General features: G+C 39.5%; 1 protein-coding gene and 1 long non-coding RNA gene across 4 annotated transcripts in view; one reads left to right on the top strand and one right to left on the bottom strand.

Moving 5' to 3' along the window:
• SLC35F1 (solute carrier family 35 member F1) overlaps positions 1–23,611 on the top strand; it is a 244,294-nt gene that overhangs the window by 41,937 nt on the left and 178,746 nt on the right. The window lies entirely within an intron of this gene.
• On the bottom strand, positions 13,487–17,335 carry LOC137853034 (uncharacterized). The gene is made up of 2 exons (XR_011094176.1): positions 16,344–17,335; positions 13,487–14,690 (listed from the first exon to the last, which is right to left on the bottom strand). It is a non-coding gene; the product is annotated as an uncharacterized lncRNA (long non-coding RNA).

Genomic DNA, 23,611 nt, shown 5'->3' with positions numbered 1-23,611 from the left:
TTAACGGCAAACCAAAATGCCCTAATGCAAGCCCTGAGAGCTGCAGGTTTGAACAAGCATAATAGAGCATTTTTCTGTTTCTGTTCTTCATATTTTCTTGATGCACCCAAGCATCAGATGTAAGATGCACACAACATATTAACTGTGTGCTGACTGTGATAACATGGCATTATACTTTTAATAATGTTAGAAAATTCATTCTTACTTTGTATGTACTGTTGACTAGACTTTTCAGATTTGCCAGGTTCCATCTGATTATTAGCAGAAAAAAGCATGTTCCTCCTCGCTCTTGCTTAAAAGCAATGTATTTCAGCAAGATTAGTGTCAAAATATAGTTAAGGAGAATTTAGAGTTCAGTGAGAAAAGCATATTTGGGGTAAACACAGGGGAGTCAGGGTTGTAAATCTATGCTGGTAGAAGAGGGAGGTTTTTAAAGCACAGTGTGTGTTACTGCTGAGCTTTTTGTTTGGAGGCTGATGGCACGAGAGTAGAAATACTGGTGAACAACACCAGTCTTTGGTAAATGCCTGTGAGACTTCACATCTCCGTGCAGCTGAGATGTACCCATCCCTGTCACCTTTGTGTCCATACTTAGGGTAAAGTCACCTAAACTCTCCTCCTGTCCCAGAGATTTTTGGTTTTGGGACTGTCAGACCATACCAGTATTGGTGAGGAGGTTCAGGGCTCAGTGAGTGCTCGCCCACCCATGCTCAGGGCAGGAGGCCCATGGAGCAGCGCTGGGGGGCAGCCCCAGTGGTTGAGGCCCCTCTGTGCCCTTCAGCAGGCCTGACCCCAATGCCTTTCTGTGGGCTGACAGCACGTCCTGTCTTAATGGAGGTGCCTGGGCTGGGGCTGCACCAGTGCACCCAGCTGGGCTGGGGTGGTGGGACAGGCCCTGGCTGCTAGGCCCTGCACTGGGGGACCCCCGGCCCCACAGGGGCCTGGCAGTGGGGAGCAAGCACTGCTGCTTTTCTTTGTGTGCATCCCTGCTAACAGAAACATACTGATAAACCACCTTGCAGAGCAGGTAGGTAAGGTATTCTTCACCAAATACCTTACCCTAGCACCATTTTTGCAGTGTTTGGGGTATTTTTGGCTCCAAATGTTTTTGTTTTTGTTTTTGTTTTTTTTTTCTGTTTAGACCACAACTCTTGTTGACAAAAAAGGAAAATTACAGTTCTGGTGGTGATCTAATTCCTTGCTGGTGCCTGGGGATGCGTCTGAGTTACCATTTTCTCTAACTTACCAGTATTTCAGCAGTATCTGAAAGAGGAGTTTGCACTCTGTTGCTGTAAGATTTGAAAAATAGGGAACTCTTTGTCATGCATCTGGACAAAAGTATTGAGATATACTAGCAACTACAGAAAGAAATATATATATATATAAATATAAATCGTAAGTATACTCACATGAGTCTTTAATCCAAGACACAAATGGAATTAGAAAATTGCCATGGATGTTGAGCTTCCTTGCTTGCTATAATAAAATAGTTTGTGCTTGTTTTTTTTTTTTTTTCCTTTGACTTTGAGAGGATCTATCAGAGTGCTGTTTAAAGTAGTTTTCTGGATGCTGTAGTAAAATTGCCACAGCAGATTATAGGATATTATGGAGACAGCAGTGTAAAGAAAGAATCAGTTTCATATTTTCTAATGAATTGTTATTCATCACAGGAGCCATCTAGTATCTCTAGGTATGATCTTGTTGATTTTGCATGTGTATTTTAGATTTGCCTAAGGTTCTAACTCAAAAAACACATGGTGTTTTGTTTGTTCATGTGTTTCAGATAGCATTTGTCCCTACTTCCTTTCTGGTCAGATAACACATGAATGATGTGATTTGTTTATCCATAAAAACCTGTAGAAGTGCATCAAACATCTGCACATAATGAAGCCATGCATGCAAAGAAAGCTAAGTGACTGGATTGTAGTGCAAGAACTTCTCCTTTTCTGTAGGCAGCTTCAGAAGTTTCCTTCCACTGAGGGTGAAACCCCACACCCTGCTCATCTAATAAGCAAAGTACAGGATAGATTCTTAGAAAATATCCTTCTTGATTTCAGACTAACATTTTGGCATAGTGAAACAGAAAATGAGCAATTTTTTTTTCCTGTTGTTACTTACTGAGTTTCAGTGATGTCCTCAAAGCACTAAATACTGTCATTGCATTCTGGAGTACACAGCAGGTGTGATTCAAGCTGAGGTGAAGATACTTCCATTTCAGTGATAAAATGTGTACTGTGAGCCTGTGCTGACTGTTAATATGATCGGTAAAGCCTAGAGAGCAGTGGTTCGGCAGTTTGCCAGTACAGGGTCAATTCAGTTGCCTAAATGTAAATACATGATGGTATTTGGGATATGCAAGAGAATCTGAGACATCTCCACGTGCTGGTAGGTGTTTTAGAAGCTTTCAGCAGGCCTGCTCCCTGTCCTTTTGGAGAGGTGGCTGGGAGCTAGGATGGCTACCAAAACAGCTTTCAGTCTGCAAAGCTTCCGTACTCTCTTATCAAAACTACAAACTTTTTTAGTTGGAACAAAACCGTTAACACAGAATCATAGAATCATTTAGGCTGGAAAAGACCTCTAAGATCATCAAGTCCAACTGTTAATGTGGCACTGCCAAGTCTACCATGTCAGCTACTACCAAGTCAACCATGTCCCTAAGCACCACATCTACATGTCTTCTGAGTATCTTCAGGGGTGACTCAAATACTTCCCTGGTAGCCTTTTCCAATGCCTCACAACCCTTTAAGTGAAGGTCTTTTTTTCCTAATAACCAACCGAAACCTCCCCTAGCACAACTTGCGGCCATTTCCTCTTGTCCTATTGCTTGTTGTTTGGGAGAAGAGACCGATCCCTACCCTGCTGTAACCTCCTTTGAGGTTAATGTGTTGACTTCTGAAATAGGAATAGATTAAAACAGAAGGATAAGAAAACATGACCTGCTCTCTCCAGCCTTTGAGGATAAATGTTTTTCATTCCAGTGACTTGCTGGTTTGAGCAGTTTCCACAGCCCTTCCTCCTTGGTGTAGGGAAGACATCTGTTTTTACATGACCTCTAATGCTCTCCTTATTTCCTCATACTTCTCTGTCTTCTTACTGTTACCTGTCCTGTCGAGTGGAAGATTTCCACAGGTAAGTGTGGCCAATTGCTTTCAGGGAAGGAGCATCTTTCCTCTCCCTCCAGCAACTTCCACTGCCTGCAGCGTGCTGCAGCTGGGTGCAGGCAGGCAGAGACACTCCTGTTCTGCAGCCCACTCACAAGGAACAGAAGAACCATATGAAGTACTCCTGCAGGAAACTAAATAAGTAAAACAGGTGCCATTTATCACACACCTAACAGGGGTAAAGAAGGATACAAAGGCAGCAATAGATAAGTCATGATACTTTATGGGAAGTGCAGCAAGAATGATCAGGCAAAAGCTTGGAATTGAAGTAGGAAGAAAAAGCAGGAAGGGAGTAGATGGTGTGAATCAAGATGTTATCTTGAATTCAACTGTTGAAAATCATAAATGGGCCAGGAGAGGTTGAGAATAAGCTGATGTGTAGATTTTCAAGGAATTGCTGTAGACCTGGGTGAAGGCAAAATGAGTAAACAGGACAGCCATGAAATCAGTGGGAACAGCAGATGAGATGCAAGAAGGAAAACATAACTTCTCACTGTTAAATTTTATCTTACAAACGATGGGAAGAAGGAATATGAGAAGCTTTTAAGAAGTTAGATTAGGGTCAGAGGTGGTTTTTTTTTGGAGAAGGTAGGAGGTCCCAGCAGACTGGTATTTTAAGTGCAGCTCCTCTGATTATATTGAATCAGTGAGCTAATTCCTTCGCTTAGTTGGCAGCAAAGTTACTAGATTTAGGATTGTATTTCTCCACCATTTATTAACAAAAGCCCATTCCTGCTGACTACCATTAACTTTTATTGAAGTTACTGTCTCCAGGGACTGGGCCAAAAAAGGACAAGGAAAAAGCCTTCTTTATGTTCTGACAGAGCTACCCTCAAGGCATGAATGAATAGTACAACACTAAGCTCTGTAATAAGAACTAAAGGAAGGTGGAAATTATTTTCTTCTTGCTGCATTGTTTGTTTTACCCATAGCTGCACTAGGCTATTAAATCCAGTATGGAAGGGGAAATTTTCTCTATCATAAAGAGTTTCTTAATTGTAGGATTTTGAACACACGGGTAATTTATTTAATTTATGTTTGTGTACTGCATTGCAAGTACTTGTAATGTTGCTTTTTCAAACTTCCTGAACAAATTTTAAGCAAAATAACAATCAGTATTGTTATTTTGAGAGCAAGGTTTTGGTCAATGGTAGCAGTACCTGCACTGCACCACTGTAGTTCAATGCACAATTTAAAGTAGAGTGCAGTGAAACAGGAATGAAATCAAAATAGCTTGCAGTATCGCATGCTTTGGAACAATTGGCATGCAAGTGTCCCAAGAGGCTGAGCTGACTGTGGCCTTAGCATTTCAGAAGAAAGCAGTGACTTCAGATGCATCATTTTTCATCTCAAATGCCACATAAAATCTGTCCCCTTTCATGCATCTCAAAACGGACACCCAGAGCCATCAGGCATTATCCTTTATTCAGAGTCCAGGGTCACAAAGGTTGTTTGCAGCTTGGGAATTCGCAACAGAGATAGGAAAACTGGGTCAGAAAATGCTTAAAGGATTACTGTTTCATGAGATGGAGGCATTGGTATTGTAAAATAATTTATTATTTGACGTTCTTCTTTGTTTTCCTTCTGTGTAGCAGATGATTGCTAGAAAGAACAATCAATTACAAATTCAGTCAGCTTGGAAGGAAGTATCAAAAACAATGGCAAATGTACTTTGTTAAAGCCAGGATGATGTGAAATCAACCTAAACTTCTCTGTGTTTCAACTACCTTTGGAAGGTTTTATTTCATCACCTTTGTAAGCTGACAACCACTTGTTATATTAGCAAATTCTAATAGTAGGTGTAACACACCACTTGAGACTACCAGAAATCTTGAGGATTCATCAGCACAAAGGTAGATACCTGTGTTTGAGCTCCTGTCTTAGGCTCTTCCATATAGTCAGCGCAGAGAAGGCACCTGTAGGTTCAATACATTTCATGCAATATGAGGGGGAAAAATTGATGTAAGGACTTTTTTCCTTAAAAGTACATCTTTATCTCCACTGAATTTAACAGGTGTCTTAAAATAGCTCGTGTCTCTCCTTTGTCTGACATTCAGCAAGAACACATTCCAAAATCTGGGAACCCAAAAGAGCAGCCCAGTGCAACATCTGTTGCTGATTTTTAGCAGCTTAAAAAAAATGGGGGGATGGAAAAAAAGCTTGAACTGCTCAGCTCCATTCACTTATTCTAAATTAAAAAGCATATATACATATGCTCTCCACCTTTTCTGCAGGGAAAGAGCATAGAAATCTGGGATGCCATACAGCTCTTAACAGATTTCTTACAAATCAGAAACCTTGAAGCCTTCCAGAGTTTGTGCTGAAAACTGTGAGCTTCAGTGTGACCAGTATGGAAAATTTGGAACATTATTTAGCTTCTGTATTACGATTGCACCTAGAAGTCCAGAAAAAAAAACACAGGGTTTCATAGCACTGACACAGACAAAACAGAACTGTCCCAAAGAATTTACAGTATACTTAAGTTTCTCAAAACCGAATGATAAAAGCTATAGATAATAGTATGACACATAAAAAAGCAGGAGAAGTTACAGATATTACCTGTTAATTAGAGCACTACAATTAAAAGGAATTAGATCAAAAAGTCTAAGCAATTTTGTTAGGAATGGATCACTCCTTTTACTGTAAAGAAAGACAGAAACAAAACAAAATAAGTGGTTGTGCTCAGCCTAGCCTGGAGGATGCTTTCATGGAACCAAATTTGAATGTGCATGGATCAGATAGAATGCTAACAATGGAGAGATTTCTCAGCATCCTTAAAAGCACCAGTGTATTTTATTTAACACATCACTAATGAGCCATGATTCATATTTAGAAGCCCTGTTTTGGGGTCTAGATAACAACTTCGATTTCTTGTTTCAAATGTTTAATAAAATACATTTTGAGAATAACACAAGAGTAAACCCACTGAATTAGTGTCATGTAATTACTTGTATAATAGATTTAAGGACATTTATAATCCTTGCACAATGTCTGTATGAAGGCTCAGAGCTAGGGAAAGTATGTCAGAATTCACACATATCTTGGGAGTTATTTTCAGGAGACTAGGCAGTGTAAAATGATGGCTATGCAGAACACCCCTATATATGGTATAGGTGTTCAAGGTAATTATCAATAAATCCTTACCTGAAGTCACTTTTATGACAAATTATGTGTGATTCAGTATTGATGCAGATGTATATTTTCTTATGTTAGCTTACTATCCAAGTTAAATATGCCAGACTCTTTATAAAGTTCAAAAAAAAGAAATTCTGTTGCACATTCACAAGTTGTGTGGATGAAAAACAAACTGTAATGCTTCTGACTCTCATACATTATGAGGTCTTAATATCCCTCCAGCAATGAAGGAAGATCTAAATGTAGATGAAGGTGAAGGCAAATGTAGATGAAGGTGAAGATGAAGGCAAATATTTCAATTTAGAAATATTCTAAAGTATTTAACTTATTAAAGTTAAATACTTTAATATTGTCTGCTTTGTCCACTACTGACAAGCTCAAATCAGAGAATGTGTATCAAAAAATGCAACTTCTGTTGGGGAGAACTGATCATGGAAATATGCTCAAAGGGACCTATGGCAGTCTCTAGTCCAAGTTCCTGCTCAAAGTCAGACTAATGTCAAAATCATAACAGGCTGCTCATGGCCATGCCTGGTTAAGAAGAGAAAATCTGCAGAAGTGGGGAATGCACAGCCCTTTTGGGCAACTTGTTCTAGGGCGTAACCAGCTCCAGAGCTCTGGCTTATAAAAGTTGCACATTCTTCATTTTCATTTAGTGTAACTAATCCATTTCCATCGAGAAAGTTGCTAAAGGTTTGCTTTCAAAGAACACCCTGTGCCTTCATAACCAGTAAATGACCCAAGGAGCATTTAGGTCAGCAGTGCAGACCGAATACCTGATGACCAGTGTATTAATCCACAGGCCGTGAATTATTGCAGGTCGCTTTGCAAAGAAGTTGTGACTGTTTTGTGCAAGACTTTTCTGGGGGTTGCAGAGCAATGGATGTAGCCTGGTGGTTGGAACGTGCAGATGAAGGCAATAGTCTCCACATTTTTAATACCCTTTTAAAGTCGTTTTACTTGACAAAGCTATTTGTAGAGTTTTCCTGATTTATTTCCTTGGCAAGAACAGCATAAGTCAGGGGAGCTGGTTTGTGTTTTTACAGACTGCTTTTTATTTGGAAAGTACTGATTTAACAGAACTCCGGTATCTTGGGGAATACACTAGGTTTAGCACTCATTTCCCCATGAAAGCATTTTGAAGTGCTGGATAGACTACCAGGTCAAAACAGAGGAGATCTGTGAGGAAGCAGGATGTCCTTTGTGGTATTGGCTACACCTGTGTAAAAGAAATAAGATGAACAACCCTCTAGAGGTGCCTGGCTTTATCCATGAGCTACAGAGCGAGCACAGGTGCCAATCTTAGATGAACTTCTACAGGGCTGAAGCCAGAGAGCTGAAATTCTTTTATTTGTCATATTTTAAAATAGTTTATCTTCTTTTAATCCTTTGGGGATGCAAATTGCTTTGGAAATTTTGTGGCTGTTGTAGTAAGGAAAGAAAAGAAATGGTGATGTAATGAGCTTGTTAAAAGTTACAGATTGTGTGGAGTTTCCACCCCCAGGGAGGGCATGGTTGGACTCTGTTGCACTTCTGTGCCATTCACCTGAAAATGGTCATTAAGGAGCTTGTTGAGCTTTATGAGCAGATCTGGTCTTTGTCACATACTGAGACAGAACCATTTGTGCTGTTCTGTGCAAATCTTTCATGCAGCAGAGAGTTTTGTCTGTTGTGTTAACGCTTTAAGTTTACTACAGTAAGTCAGTAGTTTGAAGTATATAGAGGCCTCATTTTCCCTAAGTTAAGCTTGAAAACTTAGTGGTAACCTGTTAGTTTTTACAGATAGCTAGCTTTAGAAAATGGCTTTTCACGTACACGACTGAATGCAATCAGTTTGAATGCAATCTACAGTGATAAGAAATTGAGAAATTGCATATGATTCCTTAGAGGTGAAGAATCATATCACATAACTGTGTTGTCAAACACAACTTTGAAAGTTGTTCTGTGTAAAACAAAGTTCTCAGAGCCTGAACTAGCTTGGGTGCTATTTTAAATTCATTTGTGATCAAACCTGACCAACCCTGATACCAAAATCATGTGAAAAAGCAGATTCTCAATGAAAATGGGATATTGTCTAAGATCTAAGCTTTGTTTGGATCTATTATTTATCATCTAAGCTTGCTAGACACAGCCCTGAAGACGCTATCTTGTGAACATGTTTTATGCTAGTGGGGACTTTTTAGTATCACACTCTACAGCCACAGTAGAGCTGTGCATGTGGGCTATATATGTGTTCAGATCTTCACCCTTCCGTCTCTTCCAAACCTAAGATGCTGAGAGAATAGCTTGAAAGCTGAGAGAATTCAGAGCAAAAACACAGAATCGATACAAAAGTGTTTGTTTCTGGATCTGTACACAAACATTTAGTTTGTCGTTCAGTACAGAATTAGAGCAACTAATCCCCAAAGTTACATATTTTATCTAACCCAGCCTGCTCTCTCAGGAGCATCCATCTTTCTTAAAACTTTTGTGGTTATGTCCTTTTAGAAACGATTTGTTCATTAGTGCAGCAGTAATCATGAAAATAGGTCACAGCCTCTTTGGAGTTAAGCTGTTACGTCCCCACAGAGAACAGCACTTAAATATCAATAGCGTAACCGGGAAAACTCGGCAGTTATTTCCCTGTTTTCTGCAATTCAATGAGGAGTTGTTCGATGCAGACCCCTTTGCACTCCAGATGAATGGCGGTGATTGTGAGAAAATGATCTCCTATTAATGCAAGATGTCACACTGAGAACAAAGACTAGTTTTTACCATGATGGGATGAGCTCACTCTAATCCCCAATTTGGGCGACTTTGATGCTTGTCCAGGTGCCAATTTTTCCATATATGACATACCAGAAAAAAAAAATATATATATATAAAATTTAAAAATGTTGAACAGGACAATGTTAACTGATGCATGGCTGCTGAGTCTCAAGGTCCCATTGGGTGAGATGTCATATAATTATCCTTTTGCATGCTATTTCCCAGGGAACCACCTACCCTGTCAACAATTTGAGCTTTCATGGGGCTAAAAAAATAAATAAATTCATATTCAATATACACTCATAAGTAAAGAAATGCAGACTTGCTTTTGAAATTCCCAGTCTGCTTCAGTTTACAGTTGAATAAATGTCTAAAATACATCAGTTTAATTCAAACTAGCTTTGCCTCTAGTTTTTCTGTACATCTTTTCCTTTACATCTCCATCCTTTTATTTTGGTGTGGAGTATTGGGATGACTCACTGGGACTTCCCGATACGTCATTCCTCTGTTTGCAATGCCCACTCACGTATCAAAAACGGGAAGGACCAGACCATAATGACTGCTCTGTTTGATGAGATGTGATAACTGAAGGTTCTGTATGATGTATTTGGCTAAGTTGCAGCATATTTTTTTTTTTAAAAAACATCACTGTAGGCCAGAGAATTAGAAATAATGAGATACACAGTAGGATAGCAAAACCCAATAACAGGAAATTAAGTGTGCTATTTTGTCTCTCTCTTCTGTAGTATTTCATGTTTCCTTCCCTGCTCTGTTAAGATGCCTGCTCTCTTCGTCTGTTATCTCTTTGTCAGATAACTGTCCTTTGTCCAAGATCCTTCCTTATGAAGGCATTTGGAAAGCCAGGCAGCAAGGTCTGATTGAAGAAGACACGTACTGCTCATTGCTCTAACAATCTGTCACCCCAAACCTTTTCCCTTGTGATCTGATGTACACAGCAAACAGAAAAAGGTCCCTTGGATGCTAATCCTGCCGCCTTGAACAAGGTTGTCCTCCCTTTTCACCATGGAGAGCCCTTGTGTGGGAAAGGGGGAGGAATGCAGAAACATTTCTTACACTGCATATCCCACCAGAATAAAATGTGAACATTGCATGAGCAATAGGATCAAAGGTCATTAAAAACATAGAAGAAATAGCACAAAATTAGAAGGTTGTTGGGAAGATTTTTTTTGGAGTGCATGTGTGTCTCAAAAGAATAGAAAATGAACTCCCTGAAGAACAAAGAAATAAAATATTCAAAATAGCGCTGGAATTGCCAGACTCACATTCTTTAGGGAATATAAGTTTTTATTCTGTGTGTTGCTTTGTAAGGAATAAAGCCCCCAAAGTTTCTGATTTTACTTATGAGGCTATTTTAGTGGATATACATTATGGTGTTCATTATAAGTAGACAGATTACTGAAGTAAGAGAATGAGGGTGACATGCAGGAAAAATATAAACAGTAAGTTAAAACAAAACCAAAAACAAACACAAAACAATGTCACATTCTGTATATTGAATCTCTATTAAAAGAAGATTTACAGTTTATTACAGTTAGTTACAGTACAGTTAGTCAAGATCAAAAAAATCAAAAGCTGAGTCATTGCATGTTCAGAAGCACCATATTGGAAAGGTGGGGTACGTTTTGAATATGACGGTGTAGATTCAGAAGGAGAAAAATCACAGAAGACATAAAAGAAATTTAGAATCTTCTTCTCTTTTAAAGGCTACTTTGAGATATTATTAGCATTTGCACTTCGAAAGATGTGCAGCTAGTGGAGTAAATGCTATCGTGAGCCTGGCCACATCACTAATTTCTGGAGTATGCTTTTGCTTACGGTACAGACCATTCTTTATTTTTCCTACCTTTCATTAACTCTTGGGTATAAAATATTTGTGCTTTATCTTCAGCCTTTACCTCATGAACTTTCTGAAGACATTCAGATTAATCTGAAGATTAATAACTTTGGAAAGTTTGTCAGCTATTTTGGCGATCACCACCCTAACCAGGAAACCATGAAATTGTGCAGCATTGGTGTTCATTATATCTCTTGCAGAGATGCACACCCGTTCTTGTTATCAGGTTGGAAGGGAGGAATTTGACACCTGTCGTGGTATCAGCCCAGACTTGTGATGTCTGGCAACACAGCATTACCCCTGGAACAGCCTTGTAAAATATGAGTGCAAATTGCAGCACGCTTCTTACAGAGCGCGTCCCCCCTGCCCCTGCCCTGTTTGCTGCAAAGCTTCAGGTCGTAAACGTGGCTTGCCGGCTGCCAAGTCTCTTAGCAGCAGCAGGGCTCGGTGTGTTATCAACTAATGAAATCCCTCTGATTTCATACTACGCCTGTTGGCTCTTCTGGCGCACTCATTCTTCCGTTCTGCTGAATTTCAGAATCAGTAGTGTGTCAAAAGCCTAACTGCAAGTATAGAGGGCTCTTCTAAATAATAGCAACTTCAGCAACACTGCGAACTCTTACTAATTACGTTTCCCTCATTCATCAACAGTAGGTTTTAGCATTAGTCTTAATGTGAAAGTGGTGTTATTTTATCCTGGTGGTGTTATTTTAGTGCTCTTCTGCAGAAGGTGCTCGTTGACTGAAGTGCTTGAAATCAAACATTTTTATGTTATTTTGCTGAAGCTGTTGTATTCTAAGAAGAAGTGAGAGACATGTGAGCCACAGCAAGAAACAAGTGGCTGCTTGCACTACAAAATTCAAGGCCAAGCACAATCTAAATTCAGAAGTAGGTAAGTCGCTGTGCTGGATTCAGAGTTGATGGATGAAGTGGCACAAGTTGCATGTTATTAAGAGGATGTGAGTGTGTCTGACTGAGTCTGAAGGAGCATAAATGATATTCAGAGGAAGAGGTCCTAATTAGAGAATTGTAAGTGATGCTAGGACAGCTTTAAGCATCTATCATGGATAAGATTAGCTTAGACAATTCGTAGAAGTTACCTAGACTTGCTGGGAGAGAGCTACTTGACTGGCATATTTATTTTAGTTGCTTTTATTGCAGGAATGCTTCTTCCCATTTTTAAGTTTGGAGTGCGTGTCCTTGGCCTGATGCTGCGTATATAGTGCATAGAAGACACGAAGTTGTGTGCCTTCTCTGTCCCTCATTAACCTTGTCTGGTGGCTAACCTTCCTCTCCGTACATGCAGAACACATGCTTAATGAATGAGCAGGCGACTGCCCTGAGTTCAAGCAGCAGCAGAGCACAATGTGCTGCTTATGTCATGCATTTTCTTTTTGTGCAAGCAACAGAGTTGGGCATGGGAGAGCAGAGCAACAAAAATGCTGCGTTAGACACAAAAAGGGGATTATACATGCTGTGTAGTTTATGGAGAGACTCTTGGTAAAGACTTTCTACCAATATAGACAAATGGCACTTTTTAAAACGTAAAATTCTGTGAAGTTCCACCCATGTGGAATGGAAGATGTTGGAGGTACACGCTTGCGTTTTTAGATACATCAGTTACTACTATCTGATTATTAGCCCTCAACTTGACCCACTAGCTTGTACTGTTAAGCATTAATGTTAAAGAATATCTTAGCACACTCTGTAATTTATGATGCAACCAAGATAATACATAGTATTATCTTAGGTTATGTTAAATACTGAAAGGTGTTTATACACCACCATGTTCAGTAATAAAGAGCCAGTGATGCAAAATGTGGTATCATTAAATGAGTCCAAAGAGCATAAAACTGCTGAGACTTTGCTGTCAATACTTTTATATTGATTATGTGATCTTAGTTACAGTTTTCAAGGCTTTATAAACAAAAAGGACCCTTGAGACACTTTTTTTTTTTTTTTTTCCTTTCTCCTTTGCTATGTTAATGCAATACTTACAGAATATGGCAGTCAGTAAAGTGGTTCTCTCTTCTGTTTTAATATGTCAGGTCAGATATCAACACTGTTTCTATCCCAGTGCTCTTTTGGTTCTAGTTTGTTTGGGATTACTTGAAACTCATGTATGTGTTTGTTGATACTAATAAAACTAATTTTCTCCACTTTGTTGCTTGCCTAAGTTCTGCTGCCTCATGACACCAGCACTTGATTAAAACTGGATTTGTTCATACTGGAACAGTGAAGTGATTCTGCCCCAGAGAAGCACGTACTTATGTGTGGCTCAGCGATGCATTTCATTCATTTGGCATGATTAGTTTTGTGTTGTTTTGGGGGATGGAGAGAATGCTTCAACCGCTCTTCAGTTCTGACAGCAAAGACAACAGTAACCTTGGCAAATAAGGATGCTGAAATACCACTTAATCCTTACTCGTAAATCAGTGGGGTTTTGCCTAAGTAATACATTACACAACCTCTCAGTGTTTGAGTAAAGAAGCTATGAAACACTGTGCTGCACTTCAGGTGAAGTATTCATGCAGCAATTACCTGTGTGTCTGTATGGCTGAAATAAATTTGGTCAGGCATGCTCTGGAAAGTTTTTATTTATTTATTTATTTTAATTGGGAAATGCTGATTCACAGAAACCAAAAGTGTGGGAGAAGATTCGTTTTGAAGTCTTTCATCTTGACATTAAAGAAAATAAAAGTAATTGTACAAATGTCTCTCACTGATGTTTTCTTAACAGCAGTGTTAAACACTTAACAAAAAAAAAATCTTTTATTAGGTTAAAACCTGTAAATCTCACAACTGGCTGCTTTTGGGCAAGCAGTTTGTCCAAAATAAACCTCATGCTCTCTTCCTTGGTGTGCAGCATCCTGCTGGGTGAGCGGTCGGTTCAGCGTTGTCCCATGGCCGCAGGAGCGCCAGAGCCAGGGCAGGGGAGGAGGGTGAAGGGAAGGAGCGGATCCACCTCTTGGCTGCAGCCTCCATGTGGGCTGCATGGAGCAGGAGCCAAAATCACATCTTGAGTTAGGCTTTTGCTCCGAATCACATCCAAAAGGCCTTTTGCCTCTCTCCGCTTACCGATGGGAACCTCGGGACAGTTTTGGTGTAGGAGGCACTGAGAAGCATTTCTGAATATCCCCCCATGTTTGTTTAAAAGGCTGTAGTCACTCTGAACCAATTATTGGGAACGATCAGTCTGTGGGTTTGGGGGTTGTTTTTTTATTTATAGTTTTATTGTATATTTTTTTTTCATTTTAACTTTTGTCTTTGTAGCAGAAGCTCTCAAAATCACAGGCTCGGGACAGTCTCCTGCCCACTCTACATTTGTCTCCTAGCACTCGCAGTAAACACTAAGCAAATGGCTCTGATATTTCTAGCAGGGATTTTTGTTTATTACCCTGAGAGAGTCATTCAACATGGTCAAAAGACAGTAAATGTTTCTCTGTAGCACTGACCTCTTCAGAGAGCATGCAGTACAGCTGCCTGTACAGGATCATGTGCACTGGGTGTTTCACCAACCTCCATGGTCCTATGCTGTTGAAGGCTGTGGGTGGAATTAAGCTGCTGTGGAAGAAATTTTTACCTTAGGTTGAAGGCTCTCTATATAAACTGGAGACTTATTGTCCTACTTTGCTTTCTCTTCTTTTTTGTTTTCTCTTCTTTTCTTATATTGCTGTTTAATTTGGTGATTCCTTGGTTCCCCATTTCTTGTTTTGTTTTCAGGCTCCTTCCCACACACCATTTGGAAATGATTTCAGGTCATCTGTAGAGCTCCACTCCTTTGGCATTTCCTGTATTAAAAAAAAAAAAAAAAAAAAAAAAAAGTTACCATTACAATTCCTGTCATCTTGTCTTGAAAACTATTTTGAACAAACCAGGTGAGGCTGGAGAAGAAGGCGTTTTATCTTTGTGACCATTCTGCGCTAGTCCTGCCTTGTGAACCTACTCCATCTGCAGGCTCCTGTCAGCATGTTGGTACACATTCTCATTTCATTCCACTTGGTTTTCTCTTTTTAGTATTTAATAGGAATGCAGCTCAGCCAAACAGGACATATTTAACCTTGCAATACTTTGCTATATTAGTTTGGCAAGCGCAGTGGGGATATAAGTAGTCCGATATTCATATGAAAGATTTGTCTCCCAGAGAAGAACCTGTAAAAACTTTCCCATATGTTTTCACAAGCTAGGGAAAAAAAAGGTGGGATCTTGGAGTGGCTAACTGGATCTTGTGCAATGCCTGTGGTTTTCCAAAAACTGGAAAAAACATCAGAAGTGTTTTTGTATGTTTTAGGTTTCCCTGTTGTTTCCACCCCCAGATCCCCTTCTTTGCATGTGTTTTCCCTGAGAAACAGGACCCAGATGCCTTAGGAAAGAGTGATAGCTACTACCTAAGTCTGATTGTCTTTTCCATTTATTGTGTTGTAAGGCCTGTCAAGAGAGGATTTATTACTTTAAAAGACTATGCAAATAGAGATGAAGGAATCATTTCACTTTAAAGGATAATAAGTGTTAAAAATAATTTGTGGAGATAGATCATCAAGCAAAAGATTCTCAAGGATGATTTAAAGCTGTCACGACAGATTAAAAAAAAAGCTGGGGAAGAAAAAGAAGAAAAAAGTCTGGAGATGTTCACTGAAACTGAAATCTTCAAAACCTGGAAACGAACCTCTTACATGAACATTTCCAGTCGTGCTATCCATACCCTGCATGCCCTTAGCTCTCACTTGCAAGATGTGCTGGTGAAGGGGAGGGCTGGAAGCGGTCCTTCCTCTGCTCGCACCCCAGGGAGGGGCTTCTCAATCCTGGGCTGCTTTGGTTGCTGCCCTTGGAGCTCCTTGCACATCAGTGCACACCTACTGCCTGCTGCGTACATTTTCTGAAGAGCCGGACAATGTGGCACTTGTGTCCCCTACCCCTGTGAGGTTTCAGGAGGAGGAAAGGCTTAGTTTGTTTTGCTGGCCCAAGCCCAGACTGGCGTGATAGCTCTGTGTGCAGTTATTTTGGATTCACAGTACTGTAACTGTAAGGCTTGCAGCTGTGTGAGTCCTCCACTTGCCATCCAAGGGTGTCTCCTGTCCTCCCCAGTGTAAGTTCAGTGCCTGTGTGATACTTTCATTTCCATGGAAAACTCTGAAATAATGAGCATTTTAGATCTGTGCTGAACAGAATCCTGTGTTCAATCCATACACAGGCCCTAATGTTTAAATTTGCGCAATTAGGACTTCATTTAAAGAAGGCCCAGAATCTTTAGGATTGCCTACAGCAGTACCTCAGGCCAGATGCTGTAGCAGAGGGCACCTAGGGCATCCAAATGTACTACTGCATTGGATATATTTGCATTTGCAGCAGGAACTACAGCTGGAAAGGCAACAAATAAGACAGCAGAGGCAAGTAAGTCACTGTTCTGGGGATGTCTTACTTAGTGAAGGCAGTTTTGTGCTTACCTTGTGCCTAAGGCTGCCCTCACTGTTGAGCCAGATCTGGTAAGCTTCCACATATGCAGCAGCAATGGTCTAGAGTATCCCTGTCCTTTGAATGTCTGAGCAGCACTGGCTGTCTTTTCCTCTTTCCAGCAGGCTTAGGTAGTGGGACACTGACTAATCTGAAGAAGCATCTCTGAAAAATGCTCAAAGGGAAGAAGGCAGCCCAGCAGGCATTGTTTAAATAGTGGCCTTTGGCATTCAGCTGAGCATGCCTAAATAGCAGTACTTGTTCTCCTCTGCCTGAAGTGCATCACAGTTTGAGGTATATGGCTGCTGTCACTGCTAGGTTCGCTGCAGATTTTTAATCTTCTGGTGCAGCTCAATAACATTTTTCTCAAATTTTGTTTTTCTTATTTGGAGTTTGCTGTTTGGGGTTTGTAGGTTTTCTTCCATTAAAATCACCTCATTTTATTGCAGTATGCTAAGCTGCAGGATTTGGAGGGGGGTTGTTTGTTTATTTGTTTAATGAAGATTTATTTTCTTTTTATTCCATTTCCTGAAGAAATATGCCTGTTTGGACACTAAATCAAGGGCTGAAATGAAAACTGTTTTCTCCCGTAATGCATAAATCAAAATTACATTTTCTTTGATTGCTTGGTTTTCCAATTAATAGAACACTTAAAATGAACATTGATGCCCATGAATAATGGAGCAAAACATGCAAGAATTAGGCAAAAGGAGCATTTGCAGAATTTTAATGAATTTTGAAGCAGCTTGTGGGTGTATGAGATTTCTCTATAGTTGCTTTCTTTAAATGAAAAGCAATGGGTAGGCATTGTGTCGCAGTAATGTAGCGCTGCTTCTAACTGGCCTTCAGTAGGTAAAAATCCTCTGTTAGAGAAAAAAAAAAAAAAAAGAAAGAAAAAAAAAAAGGAAAGGAAAAAAAGACAACCACAAATATCCAGGCTACAGACTTGTTTTCCTGCAGCTATTAGAAAGGCTTGTTGGCTTTCCTCTGCAATGGATGTGATGTGCAATGCCAGCTGCAGCAACTCAGACTTGACTGAAATGGATTCAGGTGTTAAGGCTGGATCAGAGAAGCCAATTAACCATTCAGGCAGAGCTGAGAACTGCATGGCCGGGTTCCCAGTATCCCCAAATGTAAGTGCTTACTGGATCCTTTCCACGTATTTAGATGCCTACCAGGTTAGAGCACGTACCTAAGAGGCTGAGGGTCTCTATTAGGGGTGGTTTTCAGCCTAAGGGAACCCAGTTCTGCTTTACTGGAGTGAACCCTGCCCACCGATAAGTCCCTTGGGAAGCAGAGCCACTAAAAAGCCCTTAGGGGAAGGCCTCTTCCATGGCTGGATCATTTGGGCTTGCTGTTGGGACAGATTAGCAGAGATCCTGAACATCTGCTCCTGGTTCTGTCATTTAGGAAATGTTTCCTGCTCTAACTTACACCTGCTACATAATCATGCTATGCATACTGATTCTAAAACAATTTTTCAAAAGTTAGTACTTTGTAAACTACAAATTGAAACTGATCCTCTCTCTGAATAGTTCTTTTACTAGGATGCAATGAATGCAAAATATTTTTCTTGAGATTTTCCCCTTCTACCAGAACACTGAAGTGTACTGTTCACTTGTGAAACTGAAGAAAAGATGAATTATTGAAACTGGTACCATGCTTTCTGCCATTTCAGTGTAACTTTAAAATTTTGGAGGTAATTTAGGAACCCGTATAGCTAAACATCAATGAAATTCAGCTGAACTCAACCTGCTGCAAGTGCAAAACTTGTCATAGCTGAACTCAAAAACTTTGTAGAGACCCTTGTGTCTTTTTGTTTCCAAAACAGAATGGAGACATTATTGGCAAATCAATCTTTTAAGATGTCCTCATTCTGTTTTGTTCAGTTTTGCTCCTTAGAGGAAGGTATTTTATATGAATTGAGCAACACCTGTGAAGTCCCTATAAAGAGCAAAAACATTCACTTAGAATCAGGCATGAAGGAGAAACACTGCCTTATTTTCACTGTTTAGTTCTGAAAATTATTGGATATGAGGTAAGGATATGAAATCTTTTTTCTCCCCCAAGCACAGCTGGTACAGGTACCCAGCATGCTCTTCCACGTGTGGCTGTCTGTGCAGGTGTAACCCCCTCCCTCTTCCAGTTTCACCAATTTTCCTCTCCCAGTGTCAGCCAGTGGTGATCAGGCAGGTCAGGGAGAAGGAGGCAGGGCCGGAGACCAGGCAGGTTCCTCTTGCACACCATGCACTGGGCAAGGTGAAGGGAGAAGCTGCTGTGTTCCCACTCAGTGCCTGCACCCGTGCTCCTGAAATCCCATGTAGCTTGTTCTCAGGCTTCCTTCCTTTCCTGTTGTTCCCCCAAGTTTTAAATCCATTGTTTGTTCACTTGCTTAGGCTGATGGTGCTGGAGTTGAGTAAATACAGCTACTGGAGAGTTTTCTTCAGATTTATTCTAGGATGTATTTATAGATGGTGCTCATGCAATAGTGAAAATGAGAAATCGGGAAAGTGAGAGCCAGCATATGGAGCCAGCAAATAAGGATGGGAACAATGAACTAAATTTTGCTTTGGGGAGGCATGATGTTAAGGATTTGGCTTTTCAGTTTTACAACCTAGACCATTTAAAGCTAATTTATACTCTTCAGCCCAGTGATGTCTGTCTCCTAGCCATTTATTGGAAAGATGATCACAGTTTATGTAGATGTTTTTGTACAGCTACTGTGTTAGAAAAAAATATCCTTAAGTATCCCATTGCTCTCTGTCACTTGTGGACCACTTTCCTGAGGGTACATTACGTGATTTCTCTATTTTCTGTATGCTGGAGTATTCTGCTTCTGTGCAAGATTTCTGGAATCCATCATAAGGCCCTTTATATCTTTGTAATGATACAGATGCAAAGTGGTAGGTGAAGGAAAATTTGTCTTTTTTATATGTTTCCTCTATCATTCCCCAAGTTTTCGCAATCTAAGTAGCAGTATCATTAACACTCTTCTCTAATAGCATTTGGGTGAAGTTGTTTACCTACTTTCACTAAATGAACAAATGGTCTCCCTTTTTAATGAAAACCATATTCTTCCAACTACTCCCTAAACAAAAAGCTAATAACAAACTTTTTTAGGCAAAATCGGAGGCATCAGCAAGTATATTTGGGGGAGAAACAAAAATCTAAAGTGAAAGTTTTAAAGCAGCAGTTGATCAGATTGTCTTTTTATAACAAGTCTATCTAAACTAACATATATATATATTGCTTTAAAGAATTTTACTGTGCTAATGGTAAAGTCGTTCAAAGCAATTTCACTGAAATGTATGATGAAGAACCACTTCTAAGTAGTCTTTCATAGACATGAAGAGCTTATAGTCCCAAATACTTTGCAGACACTGAGAAGAACAAAAAGAGAGCACAAGATTAAAAAGATCTGGAAAATAAAACAAATTTTATACCAACAGTGGACCTTAAAGCAACACACAGGTTTCCAGAAAGCTCTATGAACAGGTGCTTTTCGTGGCTGCCTGTAAGCATCATGGAGAACAATGCATGGATGAAGGAGTGGAGGAATTTACCTGCCTTTACCCACAGAGGATAATTAGGTCTCATACAATGCTTGGATCCATTACAGTGTGCCTCCTCTAGTCTCATTAGCGTTGGTAATATATTAGCGAGTTTTCAGTGAGGCTCAGCATATGGATCTGCAAATAGAAATTCAAAAACAGATATCAATTTAAATCACAGGAGCTTCATTGCAGCCAGCACCCCTGCTGACCACACAAACACCCATGAAAGCAGTGCTTCGCGCAGCGTGCTGGGGGTGGCAGTTTCTTAGAAGTGTTGTGGGGTGGCTGGCTGCAAGCCTGTGAATCTGAGACACCTCACGTAAAATTAAAGTCCTTTTAAACACTGTGATTTCATCTGTTCACGGGGTTGGTATATCTGCTTGAGGCTGTGGGAAACTTTCCACATTAAAAAAAAATAAAAAATCAGTCACAGGTGATAATGTTTGCACTTTTTATAGCCATCCACAAACAGTACTGAAGTTTAGAGTTGGTTTTCAATAACCTCTGCTCAATACTGTATGGTTTCTAGTGAGTGAAAATATTCACTATTGTCCCAGAAAAATCTAATTTTCTCCAGCAAATTACCTGAAGCTGCTGTGGATGAAGTTGATTGGCTTGGCACAAACTCCTCTAAGAAGGTTTGCACATGGGGATTGTGGCCAAGGTTGATTTCCCCTAAAGGAAACTCTCCTTCTTACAAAAAATAAACAATTCAAATCTACTGGAATACAGCCCAGATTACTTATTCTTAAGTTTAAAATGATGTCCTTTCATAAAATTTCATAGACGTTCAATCTGCATATTCAACTGTGATTTACAATACAAAGTGAGCAAGCACAAGTCCATATGTTTGCTGCAAACCCTCAAGAAATTCTAAGAGAGCAGCTGTTTTTTTTCTCTACTAGCAGCAGCAGCCTTCACAGGAATTGGACCCCTCTGATGCAGATTTTTTCCAATAAAACTTTGCTGCCCTTGTGGCATTGGTGTGGCTCCTTCTACCTGTCAGACAGCCCATCTCAAATACTGAGCACTTGCATGACCTTTTACGCCTTTTTGGTCTTACTGTCCTCATTTCATTCTCAGAACATGGAGTACCCTTCTAGGATCCGAGGAGGGGTTACTCTTTTTATGCTCTCAAATCAGCATCGTTACCAATTCTAAGTTTTATTTTTTCCCCTAGTCTTCAAGTTGTTTGATGTTTCTCCCATTCTTTCCAACTCAGTGGCTGTTCCTTCCTCTTCCCACTCTGAAATAGCAACTGTGTTACTTCCAAAGCTGCTTCTGGGTATCAGGAAATAAAACATCTCATTGTAAAACTTACAACTGTATACCTGTGTGTACCAGAAAGGCTGCCAAACTGCACTGTGTAGTGCACCTTTTCTATCTTTACCTTCAGTATCTGGTGTTTCAGTGGTCATGAACTGAAGTTTGCTGAAGTAAATGTAAAGGCTCACATCATCTACAGTCAGCTTTGGCAGAGTTGCTGCTGTCAGCAGATCGATATTTTCCAAAGAAGTAATAACAGCATCCATAGAACTTGTGAAACCAAGTGTAGCCATCCATAAAATGCCTACCTTCCACAGGCATAAGGGGCTGGGAATGGTTTGTGCCTCTTCCATCTGCTTCTTCAATAGATCTGGCTTTGAAGTGAAATCACATATCTTTAGTAGGCTGGGAACCAGATGAGAATAAGAATAGAATCCACTATCTGAAGTAAACTTGATTCTGTTTTTTTGTTAACTCCTTATTATGTGCAGTAAATAATCTGTTCCTTTTTTTTTTTATTCTTGTGCTATTCCAAGATAATAGCTTATATACTTTATACTAGATATAAATATTTTGCATTTCATGCCATCCTAATACTAGTGTATTCACCTTTTGTTTATCCTTATTCTTTTAAAATTGATATATCTGCTTCATATAGCTCATTTAATGTCTGGTATACTCTTTGATTGCAAACATCATTACTGTGGCTTGTTTGCAAAGGATTAGTTCTTAACTGTGTTCTTAAATCTGTTTCATAAATATATCGGAAATAAAAATCAAATCATGGATCATAGATAAATTGGTTCCCAGATGAGTCTTTTAATGATTTTGATGAAAATGTTGCTTACATTGCTGTTCACTGGAAATAAATCTTAACAAAAGTGATCAGTAAGGGAAGGGACGTGAAGCCAAACAATATTTCTATATTGGTTTATGTCACAGATCATTTCAGATAGCTTGATTATTTGAACTATAGCGTGAATTTGTGGAGTAGCTGGTCTTTGGCATAGTCATTTGTATTTTTCCACTGAGGGTTCAGTAGATGGATCTACAACTTTTGTTGTAGACTGAGACTGGCAATGGGATAAAGAGGACACGAGTCAGGGTGCAATGAGAAGGGAATATGAAATATGTATGGACGCTTCCTATTTCTCATCGAGTTACGCAAGCCTGTAGTAAGACTATAGGCTTGGATTTTGAGAAGAATACTCAGAATAACGAGCTTCCAAAGTAAGATGATTTACAGTTTGAAAACATGGTTATAGTGTGCTTAGAAAGTATTAAATGATTGAAAGAAATACCCTTAAGTGTACAGTTTCTCCCGTCAGATTTTCAAATAAAGAAAATAACTTTGAGTAGAAAGCAATCATACAAATTTTAAATCTAAACCAGATCTTCTCTTGAAATTACCAGCATGAGCACATAACAGAAATTACTTTGTAAACGACATGTCTACTGAAAGTAGAAGTCCGAATTTCATTTTATTCCAACCATTCTGATGAAATTGAAAGAGACAAAGATTAGTGATAAATGTACTGGAACAGAAGACTTCCACTCTCGTGGTACATCGGAAGAAACAGTTTTCAAATCACACTTCTGTCTGGTTAGATAGAGATCAGGGGACTGTTACCTGTAAAGGTGTAAGACACTTGCATTCCTTAAACTTTAAATTGCAAAACATTGAGAAAGTGCTTTACATAAAAATATGTATAATTGCAGTTTGTCAGGTGCCAGACAAAATCATCGAAGCTGCTGGAATGTGCAGAAAAGCCATGATGGAAATGGAGATGATGTGCTAAAACAGATGGATCATGATGGGGGAAATCCAGTGACAACCAGAAGTGTGCTCTTGGCTATTTGCATATAAATTATTCTTTTTTGTCTATGAAATGGGGAAATAGAGCAATAATTTAAAAATTGGGTAGAAATTAATGTTCTGATCCTCCTAAGACTTTCTCAAGCACTTGTTTTTATATAGTGTGTGTACATCTGTTATTATCTTTAAAAAAGTTAAAACAAAGGCTGGTGAAAATCTTTCCTGTATCAAGAAAATGTCAGATTTCCATGGTGAAGCTCTTGGGATCAGTAAGCATTCACTGCTAATTTTGTGTAGGGTTGGTATCCAACTCAGTGTTATTCCTTCCAATGTTTTGATTTTGATTTTGATTTTTTTGTAACTCTATCATCTTCATAACAGTTTTTCCTGTAGAATGAGCTAGAAATACGTAAGCATGCAAAGGGCATAATAACATCTTTGCAATGTATTCTTTCTATCAGTGAACCTGATGCAGAATTATTTTTAAGGTTAAGAGCTTCACAGTACTAAAAGCAAATGACGTGAGTTGTCCTTACCCTGAGATTTTCCATCCTCTCTCTAAGCAGCAGGTCAGTTCTGGCTTTGGCCTCCTCCTGGCAGCACACATGCTCTTAGCACCATGTCT

The sequence above is a fragment of the Anas acuta genome, chromosome 3 (genome assembly GCF_963932015.1).
Source record: "Anas acuta chromosome 3, bAnaAcu1.1, whole genome shotgun sequence".
Classification (NCBI taxonomy): domain Eukaryota; kingdom Metazoa; phylum Chordata; class Aves; order Anseriformes; family Anatidae; genus Anas; species Anas acuta.
Note: the sequence above shows the minus strand (reverse complement) of the source record. Positions and strands in the feature narration are given on the sequence as shown.